Raw genomic sequence first — 7,667 nt, forward strand, 5'->3', positions numbered from 1 at the left:
GTCCTCGGACTAAGGCCGCTACTAGGGCCCTATGCGTATTTTACATACAACTCGAGTAAATTTCATCCGTTTTTCGTAATTTTTGTTTCATTTGAAAGATAATCGAACACCGAATAGAATGTTGTTGAAAAAAAAAAATTTGGGTCCTCGGACTAAGGCCGCTACTAGGGCACTATGCGTATTTTACATACAACTCGAGTAAATTTCATCCGTTTTTCGTAATTTTTGTTTCATTTGAAAGATAATCGAACACCGAATAGAATGTTGTTGAAAAAAAAATTAAATTTGGGTCCTTGGACTAAGGCCGTTACTAGGGCCCTACGTGTATTTTACATATAACTCGAGCAAATTTCATCCGTTTTTCGTAATTTTTGTTTCATTTGGAAGGTAATCAAAGGCCGAATAGAATGTTGTTGAAAAAAATTAAATTTGGGTCCACGGACTAAGGCCGCTACTAGGGCTCTATGTGTATTTTACATATAACTCGAGCAAATTTCATCCGTTTTTCGTAATTTTTGTTTCATTTGGAAGGTAATCAAAGGCCGAATAGAATGTAGTTGAAAAAAATTAAATTTGGGTCCTCGGACTAAGGCCGCTACTAGGGCTCTATGTGTATTTTACATATAACTCGAGCAAATTTCATCCGTTTTTCGTAATTTTTGTTTCATTTGGAAGGTAATCAAAGGCCGAATAGAATGTAGTTGAAAAAAAATTAAATTTGGATCCTCGGACTGAGGCCGATACTAGGCCCTATGTGTATTTATACTCAATAAATTAAAATTTTAGGGCTATTTGAAATTTTTGTTTTATTTGAAAGGAACGTCGTACGGGGCTTCGTAATTGCGCTATGCGCAATTTGTAAGATGTACACATTACATAATAATTTTACTTTAACTACTTTAACCGGCGCAATAGGCTTACGGTCAAAGTAGGGTGACAGACGCACTAGGGTCACGTACGCAATAGATATACGGGTTTGTACGGGGCTCAGTCGCAGCAAACGCTCCGACTGTTCTGATGGCTCGTTTATTCTTCTTTTACTCTACTTTTTTGTAAACTTTGACGAATATGATAATTTGATGATTAACTTTGACGAATTTTATGATTAACTTTGACTTACTTATTTGTTAAGAATGATGACTGACTGTGATAGATTTGCTAAAAGTATCTGCCAATTTTGTATTCCACCCAACGATGTTACGGAATGATAATAAAAATGATATTTAAAAAAAACATAGAAACTATTCGGGTGTTGATTAAATTACAGAAGGTTCCTTTTGTAGAGACAGATGACTTGTTTTGGTTGTATTAGTTAAAATAAACAATCTCAAGCGGAAGCGTAATTTAGTAAAAATATAGGGTTAATGCTAGGAACAGTGCTGTGCCTGAGGTTATGTAATATATTTAGGTAAATTGCTATAACGAAGCGTTGAGAGTTTAAGCCCTTGTTATTTTTAGAAAAACTTTTCCTATATTTTCGCTTGTTTTCATCATTTTTCCATATTTTCCTCCAAAAAAATGTCCTTAGTTTTAAGTTTTCAATCAATAGTTTTGGAGTGTACTCGAAAGAAAACTTAATATAATTATTAATCCTTCTGATCGGATCAACAGATTATTCTGAAGAAGCACCATCTATCCAGCAGATTTCGATTCAATAAATCCATAAATTTTGAAACGCTTAATTGTAAAAATCAGATAGAATTTTCTGATTTTCAACTGTGCTATAGTAAATAAATAATCAAACTAAGAACATCGTACGTTTTACAAAAGTATTATCAAAAAATATAATCCCCTTCTCAATACAAGCTGAAGAGCCACTTCCATTTCTGAATATATAATTTCAACTTGCGAATAATAATCACGGTGTATTGAACCCCTTCTATTTTCCGTTCGTGTAAATGATGAAACCAAAGCAAGAATAAGAAAAAAAAAACGAATTTCTCAGACCCAAAACGATGTAACTTTGCGTTATTTAGAAAAAAACCTCGGTGTGATATCAATAAAAGAATTCAAATTATAGTAATTACACATTAAAATGCGTCGAGAAATTACAAAAAGTTTTCTTCCTCGTCTACGTATTATAATGTGCAAGCCTTCCATTAAATTACTTTAAACTGTTCGTGTTTCATTTTACCCATTAACGAAACCTTACCAACAGCAACAGCTACGTGAAGGCTGCTTCCACACACCTTATGTATACATATATATGTACATACATATTAGATACATTAATAATATTTTTGGTTAAATGCGTTTCAGAAATAATTACACCGAAATCACTTCGTCTTCTATCTGGACGATTCTGATTTTTACTTTATATAGAATCACCTTTCGAAGTTTTATAAGCATATTACTATACGAGATAGCATATACGCATTTCAAAATGTTCGTCGGCTTTGTTTTCTAATCATTCTTCTTCAATTCTAAATCATGTTTCTATTTAGTTCCGGAAGAAGCACATTATACGGTAGGTGTTGTGTGGATAATTAGTTCAAGTGAATGGATGAAAAAAAAAGTTTTTTTTTCTGTAGAATAACCAGTATGGTCAAAAATATGAAATCGTTCTGGTGGTTTAATTTATTGCTTGCATTTTTGTTTTGATTTGATGATTTAAAATGCATCAACCAACGGACGAAGTTTTTTTTTATAGAAATTGCACTTCCTTTAGCAATAAGTTATCAGAATTCGTTAATTTCTAGATTGTTAATATTGATTGATTGCCTTGTTACCTGATGAGCTGTTTACATACAGAGGACGTCAGTTAAATTTAGACGAACATTTGTCTCGGCTGTTTTTTAGCTGGTCCACTAATTCAAGTGAAACTTCTCATACGTGTTCATACGTTTTTATCACCACCATCAATCTGTGAGTCACTGAATAAACAAGTACATTTATTTGATCGGTCCAGCTGAGAAACAGCTGAAGTAGATTCATGTGTAAATTTCATTGACGTCACCTGTATTGTTCCTGAATTAAAACAAATGATGGAAATCCTGTGTTTGTTCGCGGTGATTTGATCCCATTGAATTTGCGAAATTTGGGTGCCAAATTTGAACTTTCTTTGGACAGATTCAGATCGCCTCTTTTCTGAATAAAACGTGTTCGGACTAACGTGAAATCATCTATATTTCTTACGGGTCGAGAAAAAAGAAGAATTCGAATCAATTGTAACTACCTTCTGATCACGATTTTAATCTTAAAAGACTTATTATATTCTGACAGACCGTATTTATGCGTTTACCGAATATATATCGTAAGCACGAATCGACGCACGCATGCGTACCATAATTCCAAATATTTTGTATGCTTTTTAATCCGCATCCGTACACAATATAAAAATTCAAGTTGCATCTGACTGTGGAACATTTTTCAAATAATGGTTTATAGATGTACTCATAGTTGATGGTGATTTTAATTTGCTTCGAACGTATAAGAGCCTACAATGTCTTGGCTTCTCGCTCTATTGTTCCCACAAAATGATTTACATTTTTTTTTTCGGATCACTGACCGCGCGATTAACACATGGAGATATGAAGATGAACAAAAAAAAAACAATTAGGAGATGCGAAGACTTACCGTAGTTTTGTTCGGGGAAATTTTTTTCAAATTTACGTTGTTATCTTTCTTGACTAACAATTTACAAATATTTCAAATTATTTGATTGTAAACGTTCGTAAATTCAATTTTACTGGGCAGTCTAATTAATAACAGGCTAAGTCGCCTACGAAGGCATCTGTCACCAAAATTTGAATTGTTCAGTTGACATTTTTATCCAAAGAGTTTATATATTCAGTCAACGCACTTCAAGCAAATGTGTTATTAATGACAGCTGCCAAATAGAGTACTATTTTGTATGAAGTAAAATTTTGTATGTAGCACTGTCAAGTTTCAGTATCCTATTTAGAGTACCACTTTTGCTTGAAGTGCGTTGATTCAGTATATAAACTCTTTGTTTTTATCTAAATTTTTGATCTACTCAAAATTTTCTTCTAAGGTTATGGAGGCACCACAAGAAAACTTAGGTGCCAATACCTTCCTGCCGAACTCAAAGGTGTATTAACATGGTCTGTCAGAACCTAGATCCTACACCTAAATTAGGTGACCTACATCAGAACAGTCACTTAGGGATTATTGACTGTCCTGACGTAGGCATATGGTTAAGGAAGACCTAAAGTGTCGCAAATAGATTTATAGCAAGGCTGTCAGAAATTGTGTAACTAAAAATTGTTAAAATAGCATTCATATGCCTGAAGAGGGCGTGGTTATTTGTAAATTTCGTTAACAAAGGATTTTCAGTAGAAATATCCTCCAAGGATTTTTAATCATTTTCTGAGGATTTTCTACGATTTTAAGTGAATTTTCTTACAACTTTTGCTGGATTTTCAAGGTTTCCCATTTAAGGATCTTCCTCTTAAGTTTTGAGGATTTTCTTAGAAGATTTGGGGAAATTCTTCGGTTTGAGGATTTTCTATGATTTTTAGGGGAATATTCTTTAATAATTTTGCTGGATTTTCAAGGTTTACCATTTAAGGATCTTCCTCTTAAGTTTTGAGGATTTTCTTAGAAGATTTGGGGAAATTCTTCGGTTTGAGGATTTTCTATGATTTTTAGGGGAATATTCTTTAATAATTTTGCTGGATTTTGAAGGTTTGCCATCAATTTTTAAAAGTTTTAAGGATTTGTTAGATTTCCAAAGAATTTCGTTAGTTTTTCTATGTATTTTTTTGCTTTTCGCAAGTGGCGCCATCCATACTTTCATAGCGGAATGCGGACTAACATAGAACTAATGACCGTACCTATGCGGCAAGTACAAAGAGCAAAAGACATTTCCAATTAAACAAAGCCATTTACCTTACAGGAGAGAATGGTAGATGATAGTAATTGCCTTATAAAGACAAAAAAGAAAGGATCCTGAAAAAAAGGAAAAACTTGCGCGCGTCTCAACACTTCCGAATTGGAAAGGTATATAGTTATATAGGTAACGCCAATTGCATAAGCATTATCCATGCATAACAATTAAGGTTTCACCCCATTTCGTATTAAAAAAAATCAGGTACACGTTTCACACACAAATGCAATTGAGATACAAAACGGTGCCACAACCAATAAAATAATAAATCTAATTAAAAATGATAATGGGATAGAAATAGTTTACGTTGCAAGTAATTTAATCGTTTTTTTCACAAGGAAATTTACGATGAAAGGATTAATTACTACCATTCATTGGAAAAAAACCAATTTGTTATACAAAAATTAATTAACTTAATTTAGCGATTAAAAAATCGAAAAAATAAAAAATTTAATTATCGAGGAAACCGCGTACGTTTTAGTTAAATTGTCGGTTATGTATGTCGGTCGGTGTGATTATTATGTAGGCACAGTAAATGTAGAAAAAACATTATCCTGGAAACACCATTTCGTGATAGCTAATTTGTGGAACAAGTCACATGAATCATACATTATTTTCCCGGTCCCCCTATTCAATCAAATGTTACCTCATAATATGAGGCTCGAACAACTCCAACTGCACAGAGATATGTTGGAATCTCATCAACTAAATGGAATACCAAAAAAAAATCCACAAACACCTTTGTTTAGATAATTAGAACAAAACTGTAGGTAAATCACACCAAATTCGATAGTCCTGTAAAACAAATGGCCTACGGACATTAAAAACTATCACCCATACCGTCAAACTTCAATGATGAAAACAACAACTTAGCATAGCAACACTCTGGACATTTCAAGACACGTCTCTCTTTTTCTTTTTATTGATTCTCATTCTCTGATGGTTACATGTACGATGGCATCCTGTAGATATGAAGCAAGTGTCAAAGAAAAAAAATCAATGAATCCGCTTGAGATCGACAGTTTCAACCGCTTTTACAATTCTTACAGTATACCTACTGTTAAAGCAAAGTCTTCTTATTTCAGGTTGTTTATATAGTGTGGTGGTGTACCAGTACCAACCTGCAGCGGGTGTACTTCATAATTTGAAGTGAATGTTTGTAATTAATGATTTTACACCTTCAAATAGGGAGATATCGATGCATAAATGGAATAAATGGAATTAATGAAGTGATATGAATTCTATGTAAAAAAAATAAATTCGTCAATTTTTTTTTCGTATTTTTCACGGCAGACATATAAGAACTTTAAAGGCATGAAAGATAATTCTATAAAAAAAATTCTCAAGAGTTCAAATTCTAAATTATCTTCATAAAAAGTGCCCCCACCTTCGAAATCGCTGACACCAACACAACGATAGATGAATATAAAAATGCTTAACTAATCGGGAGGAGAAACAAGATTTTTTTCCGTCGTCAATGTAGTTGATATGTTCCCCTATTTTTTCTGCTCTGAAACGACGATTCGGAAAAAAAAATCATTCGTCGCGGCTTCTGTTTTGTATGTTTATAGAGATACATAGATATTAAGTGTAACTAGATATATGAATGACAGTGTATATGAGAATGATTTGGAACAGTGTGGAACGAAAATATTGGACACAATTTGGTGGAAAGTGGGTTATTCAATGTGAGGATTGAATTACTGGATGGATGTGACATGAGTTCAATTTTAATTGGTTTATGTCTTAGTTCTTGACATGCTGCATACTTGATCATACTACTTAACCATCTCTTATTTGCATCAATCAATCAATGATGACCTCCAGTTAATGTGGTATCATATAGGAGGAGAATAGAGTTTAGAAACTAAGGGTAAAATCTATTACAATTTAGTACTTTTCTTCATAAAAAGTCTGCTGTCACTGAATTATTTTTTCATGATCAAACTTCACTGCTGTGACATTTCATGGGAATGAATCAATGTGAAGTTGTTACACAAAAAATAGTACAGTGAGATTGAAGTACTATACAAAAAATGTGGCGCCTCTACAGGCCGACCGACTTGGCGAATAGTGAAATGTGTGTTAAAGCAAATGAAGTAATAGATTTTTTTAACAACCACTATGACATACTTTACACAACTGAAGTGACGCATTAAATTATTTTGTTGTGATTTGCCTGCCGTTTCTGAAAGGTTAAAAAAGAAATTTTGAAGATAGAATGGGCTCTCACCATATGACAATTCTAATTTCTAGGGATTGATTCAAAGAACATCGTTTAAATTTGTCGTCGGTCACTGCAGATAGCTGATGATCAGCGCGTCTGAAAAGTTAAATTGAGCTTGTTATACCAGATTTTACAATATATGTAGTCTACATTTAGACGAGATATCAGTTGCGAGGCTAACTTTCATCAGAGAAGATTTGCATACTTTCAGGCGTTTGTCACGTAAAATTAGTGGTTAAGACTTAAGTTATTGTCCCTAATAGACTGGTAGTGAGGTCTTAGAAACAAATAATTTTTTTTTCTCTTGGTGACAAGATTGCGAAAGAAATGATGCTATGCTAGCAGCTCAATGATTTTAAATGGTTATAAACGGCTTATCAGCTAAATATTTTACCGAATCGACTTAATTGAAATCGGTTGCCCATCCTGTATCCATTGAAGGCACGTATACAGCTGGTATATTATAACTTCTGCGGGAGAGGAAAAAAAATGAACCGAAATAAAAAAATGAAAAAATTGCCTTTAAAAATGTGTAATTGTATTTCTACCCCCCTCGTCTCATTCCAATGCACTGGAAAAAAAAGTGGGTAT

The sequence above is a fragment of the Bradysia coprophila genome, unplaced genomic scaffold (assembly GCF_014529535.1).
Source record: "Bradysia coprophila strain Holo2 unplaced genomic scaffold, BU_Bcop_v1 contig_151, whole genome shotgun sequence".
Classification (NCBI taxonomy): Eukaryota; Metazoa; Arthropoda; class Insecta; order Diptera; family Sciaridae; genus Bradysia; species Bradysia coprophila.